General features: G+C 46.5%; 1 long non-coding RNA gene across 1 annotated transcript; it reads right to left on the bottom strand.

Moving 5' to 3' along the window:
* Positions 1 to 7,282: 7,282 nt before the first annotated feature.
* LOC123372676 lies at positions 7,283 to 15,565 on the bottom strand. The gene is made up of 3 exons (XR_006580401.1): positions 15,445 to 15,565; positions 14,482 to 14,612; positions 7,283 to 7,310 (listed from the first exon to the last, which is right to left on the bottom strand). It is a non-coding gene; the product is annotated as an uncharacterized LOC123372676 (long non-coding RNA).
* Between the last annotated feature and the right edge of the window lie 27 nt (positions 15,566 to 15,592).

Here is a 15,592-nt window from a genome sequence, read left to right as displayed (position 1 = left end):
TCCTGCCACCTGAGGCTGACAGCCTAAGGTCTGTTGCCCAGGGCTCACAACCCAAGCCCAGCCCATTCTCCTGATTATCTGATCCGGCTGCGGTCCCAATTAGACATCTTTTTCTCTTTCTCCCCGTTTCCCCTCCCCCCCCATTTATTCTTTACCTCTATATTCCCCTTTCCTTTCCTACTTCATAGGAGAAAAAGAAAAGAAAAAAGGGTAAGAGATTGAAGGTTGAAAGATGTGTTCCTTGTTTTCAGACGACAGGGTAGCAGTGAAAGACAGTTATTTTGTCTCCTTTGCTTTCTGGCAGGAGGAGCCATAATGCAATGCAGACAAAATCCTGACCTTCCATGAAGGAGCTGCTCAGAGGAGAAGGGGGAAATGGAATGGTGTGCCAGCTCTGCAGTTGGCACAAGAGCCATTTCCTAAGTGCTAGGGAGAATTTCTGTCCTGCTGTTTGCACGGGGGCAGGAGGAGAAAGATACTTGGGAAGGGGTCCCTATGTCCTCCTTCCCCCTAAAGCAACTGCACAGGACAGGGCAGGATTTGTCCCTTAGTAAGCAATTCTGTGTAGTATGGGATAGACAGTATCACAAACATCGAATACTTTAGTATTAGTACATCTGAAGAAGTGGGTTTTTTACCCACGAAAGCTTATGCCCAAATAAATCTGTTAGTCTTTAAGGTGCCACTGGACTCCTCATTGTTTTTGTGGCTACAGACTAACATGACTACCCCTCTGAGATTAGTAATGTATTGCAGTTCTGAATCTTATTTTCCTTTAATAACTGATCTTTTCAGTCACTTACAAAAATTACCTCCATTCCCAGGCTGCAAGCTGATTCCATTTGGGTCAAAGGGGAACAGTTTTTTTCCCAATATTATAAACTAAACAAACAGCAAGGAATCAGATTGCTGGACTGGCTGAACTTTTCCATCTAGTTTTGTGAAAAAAAATCTCATTCCAGATAGTGGAATGCCTATCAGACTTTCCCACTATCACAAGGGTGGAAAGGGTTTCCTAAACACACATGAACACTTTTTTATTGAAAGATATAAAACTTGCTATCCTTCATAATAAATTTAAAACTACTTCTGGTGATGTCTCTTTTGTGTTCTCTGTTTGGAGGAGATAATAAATGCTCAACCTTGCCTCTTGGACCGCTTTGTCTTACCCACAAAGTGAAGAAAATGACACTCTAATAGGAAAAAGAGACTTCTTTGAGAGCCCTTATTAATATATAAAAGACTGTTTTCCGTTTGTCAAATTTGTAAATGCTTTGAACTACTCTGGCTTGCTGTAATTCTACTGACAGCAAAAGATTCAGAATCAGATGTGTAGTATCCAATTCCTTTATCTGTGCTATTTAAACCAGAGGGGGGAAAGTCCACATGAGCAGTGCAGAAGTAGTTCTGTCTGCTTTAAAAGGGTTATTGTTGCTAGGGAAACCACTACCTTGGTAATCCTTGTGTGCAGTGTGTCTATCTCACTTTCCATTATCATTGGCTCTTAGAGAGACAACACCACCGCATGGCATCAGGACAGGAAAAGGATGAAATTGGTACACTCGGCATTCAAATATAAAGGCTTTTTAAAATGTCATAACAAGAAGCGCATATAATAATTTAATTTGGTGTATTTTTATTTCTGACAGCAGGCAAGAGAGAGTTTATAGTTCTCCATAGGCTGCACCTACAGGGGCAACAGAACTGTCAGAAATCAGTTCTTTAGTAACAACAATCTGCATTTGTATAGCATACTTCCAATCATGTCTCAGATCATTATATAATTATCTACAATTGGAAATTGGCCTCTATCAGAACTCTTGATCCAAAACCCATAAATCTGGGGAAGTTTGTATGCAGATCTGATCTTTGAAACAAGGTTTTTTTTTTCTATAATTGGAACCAGAACCCCATATCTGTACACTGCACATTTTGGGAAATCTGGACCTGAACTTTGTGGCTCAGGCTCATTTACAGCAATGATATCAGTCTGTCTTATCTAAGCATGGATAAGGTGCCAATCACTATACTTCATTTGTCTATGACAATATGCCTAAAATCGGCATCTGAAGCATTCCAAAGTCTAAATTGGAGGTGTTAAACATATAACCTACAGACTGGAAGTGACCTACTAGAAGAGTTTATTTGCCTGCAGGACATATTCAGATTTGCCATAAGCTAAGCTTTCATTAAAAAAAGTATGTTTCAAGATCTCATGGTTGCAAAGAAAACCTTCCAAAAAAGAACAGAGTAAATTGATGCAGTGATTTCTTCCTGAGCCTGAAGACAGCTTCAATCAATTTCAGAGGTGAGAACTCCTCTGACCCTTATTAATTTGCTTGGCATATCAATTCTAAAACCCAATAACAACACTTTAGTGTCAACATTGACTAATCACTTATGGATCATTTTAGTGGACAGCATAGGATAGAGGGTGGGAGAGACACCCCCAGTGAGATTAGAATTGAGAGTTGCTGCAAGGAAAGAAGTGCAAACAGATGGCAACGAAGAGTCACAGGCAAGACTGGGAAGGTGGAGAAGGAAGAGAAAGAAGGGATAGAAGTAGCTGTGGTTCCAAGGTGCGCATATTTTCTCAATGAGTGATGCTGACCTTGCAAAAATAACAAATAATAATAAGTAAATATTTAGTTACTACATAAAGGCAAAATTTACCCCTTGAGCCTTATGCAAACCTCCCATTGACATCCATGAGAGTTCTGCTGTGGTTCAAGTGGAGTATGTGGTCTTAAATATACCCTGTCCCACTTACGATAAGGAATTCACCCCTTTCTGCTGAAAGAATTTGATACCTTAATTAAAAAAAACTAACTCATTCTAAACTTACTTGACCATTCTTACAAATCAGGAAAGATAAAGTTAAGTCTTTAAAACCACATATTTAATATACTTTTCAAAGTTATATATTATTAAATGCAAAACACTGTTAATGCAATACTATGGCTGAGATTTTAAATATACAACAGTCAGAACATTCAAAGTTAGGTTCTGGTCCCCTTGCACTTACATAATAGTCTGTGTTAATGTATATGCTTTTAATGATCATGTCTTTATATTGTATATGCAAACTGGCTGAATTAGAATTGTGTTCACTTATTTCCTTTACAGGGTTTTCTCTGACCACAGTCAGCTACATTTACATTGAGTAGTACCTTACCATACAAGTAATCCCACTGATTTCAACTGATCAATTTGCAGAGTAGCTGTCACACAGAGGCCCATTGGTGACAGCTAGAAAAGGGTTCATTGCTCTGTGTCAGCAACTCCTAATGGGCCTGACAAACTCACTACACTTAACACACCACCTTCATGGTATTAATTCATAAATAGTGTCTTGTAAGGTATCAAATGAAAACTGGTGACACACTGGCTATCATAAGCATTGTGAGATACATATACGGATGGTATGCAAGGAGTTAAGTGTACCTATGAAAAATGTTTTAACCTATGTAACAAGGCAGAGTTAACAAACAGTTTTTCTGCCAGACTATGCATATCTATTCATCTATCCCTATTTCTGATATAAATTAAGCTAAATAGGAGCTAGATTTGCATTCCAAATCAACATGAGGATATAATATCAACCAAAAAAGGAACCATGGGGGCTTATCCTGACTCTGGGGACAAAACAATTCATTTTGGGCAATATACAGAGAAGCAAAAAGCCATTTTGGTATCTATTTACTGAGGGCTGGTCTACACTGGGAACTTATATCAGCATAGCTGTGTCGCTCAGGGTTGTGAAAAATCCACAGCTGTGCTGCTGTAGCATTTCAAGTGCAGACAAGCCTTTAGGAAACCTCTTGAAGGGCATGGGACATAATGAAAACTTGGGTCCTGGTTTTGACTGAAAACCAGCAGCTCTGTCAAAGACTGAATCCTTGGGAGAAAATCTACGTTATTAATTAGGAACAGTAATGGTTAACAAGTATAGACTTAGGATTGCATTTTATATGTTACCATTTATGTTTCTACCTATTATCTTTACTCACTATCTCTTAAATATTAACCTCTGATGATAAACTTATGATTGATTCATTATAAATATATTTCAGTGCTATATTATTATAAAGAATCTAATCTTGAGTTGTACTAGTCAAGCTGTGTGTATACTGTTCCTTTGGGAATAGTGAACCTGGTAATTACTGAGAGCGTCCTGTGACAGAGACTGGACGCTACAGGGGGATACTTCAGAGGAGCTTAGGGACTGTGTACACCAATTGTTAACCCTGAAAGGCAAAGTAAGGGCTGTGAAAGTCCTAAGTAGATTGTTTGGGTGGCTAACTATAAGAACCTGTAGTGCAAACACATGGAACCATGAGGATTCTGGACCACTGATGCTGCCATGTCACCACAGGATGCTTAGGCTAGGCTCCCGCCAGAGGACCTGTGAACTTGGGCTCCGCAGGAAGTACTGCCCAGTAGGACTTGAGTGGCAGCTCCTTGCAGCCCACCTAATGGCTGGCACTGGTACTTAAGCCAGGAAGCCATGATAGGGAGTTGTTTGAGCAACAATACAGGCTACCTGCCTGTCTTGCTTCAGACCTTGTGTGCATGAGGTCCCAGCCTCAGGCTTCTGACCCTGTCTGCCTCCTGATGCCTGACTCTTGGTTTGCCCTCTGGCCTATCTCAGACTTTGACCCTCTGGTACCTGACTCAGCCTGACTCCCAGCTCCTGCTCTGACCACCCACGACCCAGCCAAGACAGTTTTCTCAGACCATCTTTCATGTGCCCCCCCACCCCCAAAATCCATCTAAACCCTTCACAAATGATGGAGGGGTCAGGCTACCTTTCAACCAGGCCCTGCAGGATCAAGTAACCTGCCTGCAAGCAGAGAACCTCGCATTATAGACTCATGCTATACAGTGTGTGCTGGAAGCACAGAACCTACTCAAGCAAGTAGCCCAGTTGCATACTAAGGTGGTCCAGCTCACTGCAGAAGCACAGACCCTATGCAAGCAATTTGCATGCTTATAGGGAGAAGTTGCGAGACTATGTGCCTGAATGGACCATGTATCACTGGAACCACCCCCTGCAGCGCCACTACCTAAGTAATTTGATGGCAATCATTGAAAATTCTGCAGTTTCCCAAACTAATGCAGGCTGCTTTTCCTGCTCCGCCACCACACATACCCCACAGACCAGACTAAGGTGGGGCTAGTAGTCAGCCTGTTCTCCAGCAAAGCTCTTGACTGGGCCTCCCTCCTGTTGGAGCAGAATGTCCTAGTACTTTCTAACTAGGATGCCTTCATGACCATCTTCAATGACCCGCATCGCATCTGGTCTGCAGAGGCTCCCCTCCAGATGTTTCACCAGGGACAAGGGCTGGCCACCCTACATTGCCCACTTCCAACAGCTTGTAGTTGATGTTAAGTGGAATGAGGCAGCCCAACTTCACCTCATCATTAAGGCCCCCCAGGGGAATTGGTAAAAGATGAGTTAGCCCGCATCGAAAACCTTAGGCACCTTCATTGACCTCGCCCTGTGCATTGACTCTCAGCTTTGTGAGCAGAAGGAAGAAAGAGCAGATGGCCTGACATCTCCACACTCGGCTTCCATGCCAAGACCTGTGGGACCAAGTTCCAAACTTGTGCAGGTCAAGCAAGGCCTCCAACGGCTGACCTTGTATGAGAGAGAGCATCAACGACAGCTGAACCTCTGGTTTCTTTTACTGTGGGGGACCAGGACATGCCCTGGCCACCTGCCCAGCTTGAAAGAACTTGGGGAAACAGATAAGCCCAGGTCCAAAAGAGGGGTACAGCCTGGGCACCACTAGAGCTCCATCCTTCAGAACCACCCCCACCCCCACCCTCAAGTAGAACTCGACCTGGGAACCAGGATATCTCCCTGCATTTCCAGTTGCTTCTGCAGTTGCAGGTCTTGAGGCAGGTGCAGCAGACCCTCCCTCTCAACTAGCAAAGATAGACTCTGGGGCTGCTGCCAATTTTATGGATGTTAAGGCAACCAAAACCCTGCAGATCCCCCTCTGACCAAAATCTGCACCAGACCTAGCGGATCACCCCTATCATCCAGACCAGTGATTTAGGAGACCGTCCTCTTAGAGGAAGGGCACCCAAAACCAATCTGCTTTGATGTGATCTGTACCCTGTTCCTCCTGATAACTCTTGACATTTCTTGGTTTGAACAGTGCAATCCATGCATCTCCTGGTGGCAGAGGAACATTAGCTTCTCCTCTGAATACTGTCAGAAAGCATGCCCCAATGAAGCAACCAACCCCTAAGTGACCCAAGCCCAGGGCGGGAAGAGACCCTCAGAAGCAGAGATGGCAGGAGTTAGCCATGTGGGAGCAGCTCCGGGATGAATATCATGACTGCCTGGATGTGTTCAAGAAGGAGAATGCAGACTCACTACCCCACAAAGTCTACAACTTCCCAATAGGCCTACAGCCCAGGCAAAGTTGCCACACAGACAGCTATATTCTATGTCTGAACCAGAATTGAAAGTGCTACATGAGTATATCCAGGAATACCTTACCAAGGGCTTCATTCAGCAGTCTACCTTGCCAGACACGGCACCAGTTGTTGTTGTGAAGAAAGATGGGTCATTATGCCTCTGCGAACCAAGTGACTATACATAAATGGTACCCCTTGCCACTCATTCTGGAACTGCTGGACCACCTGAGGACAGCCAGGAGCTTCACAAAAGTGCATGCCCCCCTGAAGATCTAATTTAATGTGCATAAGACCTGGTGACGAATGGAAGACTGCTTTTTGTACCCGATATTGGCACTTTAAATACTTGGTGATGCCATTTGGCTTGACGAACATCCTTGCAACTTGTCAACATTTTGTAAATGATGTGTTCTGGGATATTATGGATCATTACATGATTATCTTACTTGACAATCTACTGGTATTTTCTGAGAACCTGGAGCAGCACTACCATCATGTCTGGTCCATCCTGGAGAGACTACAGAAGCGTGGGTTGTACACCAAACTTGAAAAGTGCCACTTCGACTGGGCCACCATTGAATTTTGGGGGTACATCATATCCCTGGAGGGAATCCAGATGGATCTGCAGAAGGTGGAAACCATCTGTAACTGGACAACACCCCAGACACTCCAGGAACTTCAGTGTTTTGAAAATTTTTATAGGAGATTCATTGATGACTTCTCTCAATTAATAACCCCCGTGACTTCCCTCCTGTTCAAAGCCATGCACTTTGCTTTGCCGCCTGAAGATCAGCTAGCTTTTGACCAGCTAAAGGCTGCCTTCACCACAGCCCTTGTTCTTGTTCTTTTCTCGGTTCGAGTCTACGATTACCTACCACCTGAGAAGGCAAAATGAGAAAATTAATGCTCTATCTCGGAAGGGGAAATACTACTGGGGAAGTGAAAAACCGACTTCCGAGCCCCCTGCCTCAAGTCTGGTACCTTTGCCATTGCCACAATCAAGCAAGACCTGCTCTCATCCAGTCTGTCTCAAAGGAAGATCCATTTGTTCAAGGGACATGGCCCCTGCCATTGTGGGGCTAAGATGTACTTTTACATGCAGGATGGAATAATGTACTTTGACGAGCACATATATGTGCCCCAGGGCTCCCCCAACTGGAGGTGCTATGGCTGTGCCATGATGTCCATGGCAGGTCACTTTGGCTGCTGGGAGACCTCCCACATGGTTGCCCATTTTTTCTGGTGGCCCCGAATGTGGGCTGAGGTCCAAGCATATGGGGACTCCTGCCAGTGCTGTGCACATATCAAGATGCCCTGACTTGACACCTTAGCAAGTGGTCCTCCATCAGCCTAGACTTTATCATGGAGCTCCCATCGTCTGATGGCCACACAATAGTCTTGATGGTGTGGACTGCCTGACCAAAATGCCCCACTTCATCCTCTGCAACCAGCTGCCCTCTCTGAGACTACCATCCAACTCCTACTGCACAACATGGCTTGGCTCCATGGACTTCCAGACTACATAGTTTCTGACCAAGGCCCACAGTTCACCTCTTGGTTTTGGGATGAAGTGTTCAAGCTACTGGACATCCAGATACCCACCTCCACTGCATACCACTCCCAAACAGATGGAAAGACAGAATGGGTGAACCAACTACTGGAACAGTACTTGAGGTGTTTCATAAATTATCATCAGGACAACTGGTCCACATTTCTGCCATTTGCAGAGTTCTCCTACAATAATGCTGAGCATGCCTCTATGAGTCGGAGCCTCTTCTTCGCTAATTAAGGATTCCACGCCCTTTCCACCGGGTGTTACCAGCAGCCTGTCGGAATGCACCCACCAACTGGGTTCAACAGATGTATCTGATTCAGAAAGAACTCAACAACCACCTAGAAGGGGCAAAGAAGGCCTACAAGAGGCTTGCAGACCATCGGTGACAAGAAGCTCCAGTATTTACAGTAGGCTGGAAGGCATGGCTCACTATCAAACAACTCCAGAACAAGCAACCCTCCCACATATTGGACCAGCAATTCTTGGGACCCTTTCTGATTGCCAGCAGATTAACCCAGACACATTCAAACCCCAGATTCCCCCATCTCTCAAAACACACCCAGTTTTCCAGGTTTCCCTTCTGAAGCCCTACATCGAGAACCCATTCCCTGACTACTGCCTCCACCAGTTGAAATCCAGGACCAAAAGGAATATGAAGTTCATGCCATCCTCGATTCCCAGCTGCCTGTACAAGCTAGCGGACTGGGAAGGTTATGGTGCTGAAAAGTGCACTTGGGAGCCTGCCTCCCATGTCCATGGCCCTGACCTGCTTGAAGAATTCCACAAGGGTCACCCAGACAAGCCTAGATCAGCACCACCCCAAAGTGGGGCTTGAAAGGGAGATGATATAAGAATCTGCAGGGCTAGAACATGGGACTCTAGGAGATCTGGACCACTGATGCCTCCACATCACCACTGGAGGCTTAGGCTAGGAGGACTTTTGAGGCTGGGACCAACAGAAAGTGCCACCCTGTGGGACCTGAGTGGCAGCTCCTCACAGCCCACTGATCGCCCGACACCTGTACTTAACCCAGGAAGCCATGACAGGCAGTTGTCTGAGCAACAACATACACTGCCCACCTGTCTTGCTTCAGACCCTGCATGCACGAGATCCCAGACTCCGGCTTCTGACCCTGCCTGCCTCGTGATGCCTGACTCCTGTTTTGCCCTCTGGTACCCAACTCAGCCTGACTCCTGCTCTGACCACTAGGTCTGACTGTCCACGACCTGATCATGATACTAACAGACTGGAGGTGACACACAGGGAGCTGACACACAGTTTAGCACCAGCAAGTCTCTCTGGCCTTGTCTACACTACAGGACTATTTCGAATCTACTTAATTCGAATTTGTGGATTCGACCTTATGAAGTCGAATTTGTGTATCCATACTAAATACACTAATTCGAACTTCTGAGTCCACATTAACGGGGCCGGCGTCGACTTTCGAAGCGGTGCACTGTGGGAAGCTATCCCACAGTTCCCGCAGTCCCCGCTGCCCATTGGAATGCTGGGTAGAGCCCCCAATGCCTGCTGGGGGAAAAAATGTGTCGAGGGTGGTTTTGGGTAACTGTCGTCATTGAACCGTCAATCACGCCCTCACTCCCTCCCTCCCTGAAAGCGCCTGCGGGCAATCTGTTCGTGCACTTTTCTGGTCAGTGACAGCGTGGACGCCACAGCACTGCAAGCATGGAGCCCGCTGCGATCCTCGCCGTTTTCTCCTCCTCGCACTTTATCGTCCACCTCTTCCACATTCAGCTGCTGAGAAATTGGGCTACTTTTCAATGGTTCTGCAAGCACTGGGGGACCATAGGGGACGTTTTACCAACATGAACGTCGTATGGCCGGGCAAGGTTCCTGATGCGTGTGTTCTCAGGAACTGTGGGCTGCTCAGACGCCTGCTGGAAGGTAGTTTCTTCCCGTACCACGAAATAACTGTTGTGGATGTGCATTTGCCTATAGTGATCCTCGGTGACCCAGCCTGCCCGCTAATGCACTTGCTCATGAAGCCCTATACAGGCGCCTGGGACAGCGACAAGGAACTCTTTAAATACCAGCGAGCAGCGTGACCTGTGACTGTTCAGTTTCTTTACAGAGAAGCTGAACCTGCCCCTGTTTCTTTACCCAGTTACTGTTGACTCTCCTCTTCGGTTAAATACCCCGTTCTCCCCGTTTCCTCCACTTCCAAGACACGTGTAAAAATAAAATACATGTCACACTGTTACTGAGGAGAGGTTTCTTTATTCATGACTTTTCGTTAAAGGGTCGAAACTGGAACGCAGACTGCGGTGGGTAGGGTGTGCGCTGATGTAAAGACCGCCTCTAAACTCAAGGAATGACAGACTCCTGCTCCTACAGCGGTCCGCATTGCCGGACTGCTTGTTTCAACGGAGCCTGCCATCCCTCCTTTTTGGGATTCTGTGTGCGGGGGGCTATGTGGCCTTGTGGCGGAGGAGGACGGATACAGATTCCTCTGCTGCGTGACTCAGCGGTCCACGACAAGGACCGCTGTATAAGATCTGTACCTGCCCTCCCCCGCTAAAAAGTCACATCCCCACCGCCCACACAGAACCTGGAAACCACCTCCCATACCGACCACGGTGCCTGCTGATTGCACTGTGTGTGTTACCCGCTGCTGATCCGGCCCCCGTGTCTGTACCCTGCGAAAGGTGCCTGTCCTATGCAATTAGCAACGCACTTCCCCACGCACCCCATTCAAACACAGTCTTCAGTGAAGAAACATGACGGAAACAGTACTTAACAGCAAAGTATTTTTATTACTTAAGTACACAGTTATGGGATGGGACTGGGATTGGGACTTGTTTGAGTCCGGAAGGGAAGGACTTATGCAAATGTAGGGTAGGAGAGCTTTTGGTTACTTGAGCACTCTGCTGGGGTGCAGTGACAGTATTCACGGCCCAGGGCGGGCATCCTCCTGGTTATTTGAGGTGAGGGGGGAATGTGACTTTGTGGCGGGGGAGGGCAGTTGCAGAGATACTGCCGGGGGCTCTGTCCTGCAGCGGTCCTGCAGAACATACACAAGTCGCCGGAGCGTGTCCGTTTGCTCCCTCAGTAGTACAAGCATTGCTTGAGTCGCCTGCTTGTGTTCCTCACGCCACCTCTCCTCCCATTCGCTGTGTGAGCGCTGGTACAGAGAGACTTTCTCCCTCCACTGCCTCTGCTGGTCCGCCTCGGCTAGGTAGCAGCCCACACATTCATCGAAAATCGTGTCCCTTGTCTTTTTCTTTCGCCGCCTAATCTTCGCCAGCCTCTGCGAGGTGGATGCTGTGGCAGGTCTGGAGACAGTGGAAGCTGTGAGATGGGAAACAGTTAGTTAATTCCTTGCAATGATACTTTTTTGCGAACAATTAACTGAGTCTAGGCTGTCTCTGTGAATTTTTTGTTGAGACCCCTGTGCCTGCTGTTGCACAAATCATTTGCGCGGTGGATTCTGGGTACATGTCGCCAGTCATTCCTTCCTCCGGGAAAGCAATGGCAGACAATCATTTCGAGCACGTTTTCCATGAAATGCCCTGGCACACGCCATAGCGTGGCAACAATGGACCCTATTTTGCCTTTTGTATATGTCACCGTATGTGTACTGGATGCCGCTGACAGAGGCGGACCAGCAGCGCTACACAGCAGCATGCTTATGCTTTTGCATGACAGCAGCGATGGTTACCAGGCATACTGCACCGTCTACCATACCATGAACTGGTAAGAAGACGGTAATAAGATGGTCATGGTTACCTGTCCTTTTGCACTGCGCCATTTGGTGCTGTCATAAGTGCCCCTGGTCGATCAGCCAGGGGCGCAAAAGCAAAATTTGGGAATGACTCCCCGAGTCAATCCCTCCTTTTTGGGTATCTAAAAATAGAATCAGTCCTGCCTAGATTATGGGCAAGTGTACTAGAGAACCACTGTATCATACAACCAGAGACCACAGCTGCTCTCTGTCCAATCCTGCATAAATTTTGAGCTGAACGCTATTCACAGGGTGTGCTCCTGAAACAACCCCAGCTGTTCATTCCGTTCTTCCCCCAGCCTTCCTGGGTTCCAATACCATTGTCCCCCCACTTGTGTGATGAAGTAATATAGAATGCATGAATAAGACACAGGTAGTCGTTTGTGAGAAATGAGTGGAAGGAAGCCTCCAGCTGCAATGATAGTCCAGAGATGACATTAAGGGGTGTGGAGGAGGGAGCCACTCATCCCTCTGCTAGTCCAGGGGCAATTGAATCTTTTCTTTACAATGAAGGGTGGGGGCTGATGGAGCTCAGCCCCCTGTTGCAATGATGAGGACGGTTACCAGCCATACTGCACCATCTACCATGAAAAATTAGCAACAGGCGGCCTTGACCGACCTGTTCCAAGCAAGTTGGTACGGTCGTTATGGTTACCAGTCCTTTTGCACTGCCCCATGTGCCAATAGGCTGATGATGAGGATGGATTTCCATCTTATTGTACCATCAGCCATCCATAGCGTGGGGGGAGCAAGGATGTTGGTGTTGAGTGCTGCACCATCGCGTCTATCTGCAGCATTCAGTACAGATACGGTGACATGTAAAAGAGTCAACAGAGGATTGTTTTCCCTTTAACTTCTGGGGGTCGGGGGGCTGCGTAAATTGCCGAGCTATGCCCCGACCCACCGCGGACACTGTGTTTGACCCTAGAAGCATTTGGAGATCAGCCAAGAATGCAAATGCTTTTCGGAGACAGCAGGAACTGTGGGATACCTTGCGTCCTCGTTCCCCCCTCCCTCCATGAGCGTCCATTTGATTCTTTGGCTTTCCGTTACGCTCGTCACGCAGCTGCATGCTGAGTCTGTGCTATGCCGTCTGTCCGTTTATTTATTAAAAATACTTTGGACCAGGCGTAACGTAACATTTCTTCCCCTACTTAGATGCAGGAGTCTCCGAGCGAGATCACCGTGAGGACGGGCACTGAAGGAGATAGAGAGCGCATGCTGCGTGAAATCTAGCACGAACCACGGACCTATGCAGCCGTGCTCTGGGAGGCAGTGCTCCCTGAATACCGCGTGAAAGCCTCGCGCGGAAAAGTGTGCTACCACGGAGCACCAAATAAGGCAGCTCTCCCCAGGAACCTCCTGCTGATGCTTATCGATTAACGGCAGGAGAGCTTCGTGGCGTTCTCCCAGGAGGATTTCTGTTCTATCACCATATATACAGAGACCTCCTTTTCACACACTTCAGATTCCTGTTATATTAAGAATAAAAGTTAACATGGTTAAAGCACTTACCGACAGATCCTACCCCTGATTCAGGATCCGGGTTCCTGGCCGGGGAGGGTTGGTAGGGGATCTCCGTGACGGTGATGAATAGATCCTGGCTGTCGGGGAAACCAGCGTTGTAAGCGCTATCGCCTGCCTCGTCCTCCACAAACCCTTCCTCATCTTCCCCGTCCGTGAACATCGTCGAGGAACTGTCCGTCGACACTGTCCCATCATCAGAGTCCATGGTCACTGGTGGGGCAGTGGTGGCAGGCTCCGTAGCGTCCGTTGGCCGCTTTGATTTTTTGGTAGGCTTGTCTGGGGTCCTTGATTTTCACGCGGCGCTGCGTTGCATCCCGGCTGTATCCTCTGTCTGGATCATGGCTTTGGAGACCTTCTCGTAGGTCTTTGCATTCCGTTCGTTGGAGCGCAGCTCCGAAAGCACAGACTCCTCGCCCCACACACCGATCAGATCGAAGAGTTCCCGGTCAGTCTATGCCGGGTCCCTCTTTCTATTCAGAGATTACATGAACTCCTCTGCTGGAGAGCTCTGCATTGCTGCCGGTGCTGCGGAGCTCGCCCCGATGTGCAACCAGAACGTCAGATTCAAACCGCCCAGACAGGAAAATGAATTCAAATTTTCGCGGGTCATTTCCTCTGTGGCTGGGCAGAGAATCCAAACTCGGGCTGCTGTCCAGAGCGTCAACAGAGTGGTGCACTGTGGGATAGCTCCCGGAGCTACTAAGTTCGATTTCCATCCACACCTAGCCTAATTCGAACTAGCCATGTCGAATTTAGCGTTACTCCACCTGCCGGGGTGGAGTACCAAATTCGAACTAAAGAGCCCTCTAGTTCGAATTAAATGGCTTCCTGGTGTGGACGGTTGAGCGGTTAGTTCGAATTAACGCTGCTAAATTCGAATTAAAGTCCTAGTGTAGACCAGGCCTCTGTCTCTCTGAGGCAGGGCAGTAACATGGGACTCAGTCCTGGGCAACCCAAGAAAGTGTAACAGTCAGTACTACTCAGAATAAACAAGGATGGCAGAAGCTGGCTCTAACTGTTCATTCAATGTGAGGACAATTAATTTTCAAATATGCTAAAATGGAATATGTGTCCCTATGTTATATAAATTCATAGTACTTTTTTGTAAGTGGAGCAGAGTTAGGGCTATACATGCAACTTTAAAGGCAGGTTAAATTTGGGACTCAACAACTTCACAGTTTGCAATAGCATTAAATGTGTTATCAAGGCAAGAAAAAAAATCACTTTAATGCGGGATGTTGTAATAGATGGTGTTGAAGGTCTCAAGGCTTTCTTTCCTCAGGCTCCAGATGTTCTTTCATCAGCAACTTTCATCAGCTCTTCCCTCTCCCTTCACCTTCAGACTAAACTGTTATCTGTATAAGGTACATGACAAGAGATAAAATCAGCTTTCAAGGTTTGATACTGAACCACGAACGTGACTGAGAATTAGGCCACGGACTTCAGTGGGAATAGGATCAGGCCCTTAGATACCAAGATCATAGGCACCTTCGAAGTACCTAACACAGGTAAGATAGAAGCAATGACATCTGCTTTGAGAAAGAATAAAAGGAATCTCTCCTGAGCTCACATACAGTTTTAGAATACATGTATCATTAACTTTGCTGCATATTGTCCCATCTTTGTACCCAGGACAGTCACAGGATCTCTCTCTTTCTCTCTCTCTCTCTCTCTCTCTCTCTCTCTCTATATATATATATATATACACACACACACACACACGTGTTATATCTTGTCTCTTTGCACCATTGTGTAACATTTTGACAGAATAAATGTGAAATAATACTAAACTATTATATAGCACTTTTCATCTACAGAGCTCACTCACACCTTATAAAGGAATCTAATTATCATTCTTCCCTTTTTACAGATGGAAAAACTGGGGGGAAGTGAAGTGACCAAGGTCAAACTATTTCAGTGGCAGAGTCCAGATTTTCTGATTCTTAGTCCACTGGATCATACTTGTGGAACCACTATTTTGCCGTGCTCAAGGATAATAATAATAATAAAAAATTATTGAGTAATTATTTAAATGCAGACAATCAGGTTTCTTGTCATGTTGCATATTTGACAGTAATTTGAACAGGGGACTGAATATTTAAGCTGAGAAATTGAAGCACTTCCTTTTATTCAATGTATTCTGCTGCCAAGAAATGGAAACCACATGCCATCTTCCTTTATACCTACCTCTTTATCCTTTACAACCTCTTGAACAAAAACAATCTTATTGTTACATACACATTACTGGGGTGGAAATTCCTGTTGAGAAATATGTTGAGGACATAACCATGGCAACAACAGCAGCACCAGCAAGAGCACAATTATATGAGAATCT

The sequence above is a fragment of the Mauremys mutica genome, chromosome 6, assembly GCF_020497125.1.
Source record: "Mauremys mutica isolate MM-2020 ecotype Southern chromosome 6, ASM2049712v1, whole genome shotgun sequence".
Classification (NCBI taxonomy): Eukaryota; Metazoa; Chordata; order Testudines; family Geoemydidae; genus Mauremys; species Mauremys mutica.
This window is presented reverse-complemented; position numbering and strand designations above follow the sequence as displayed.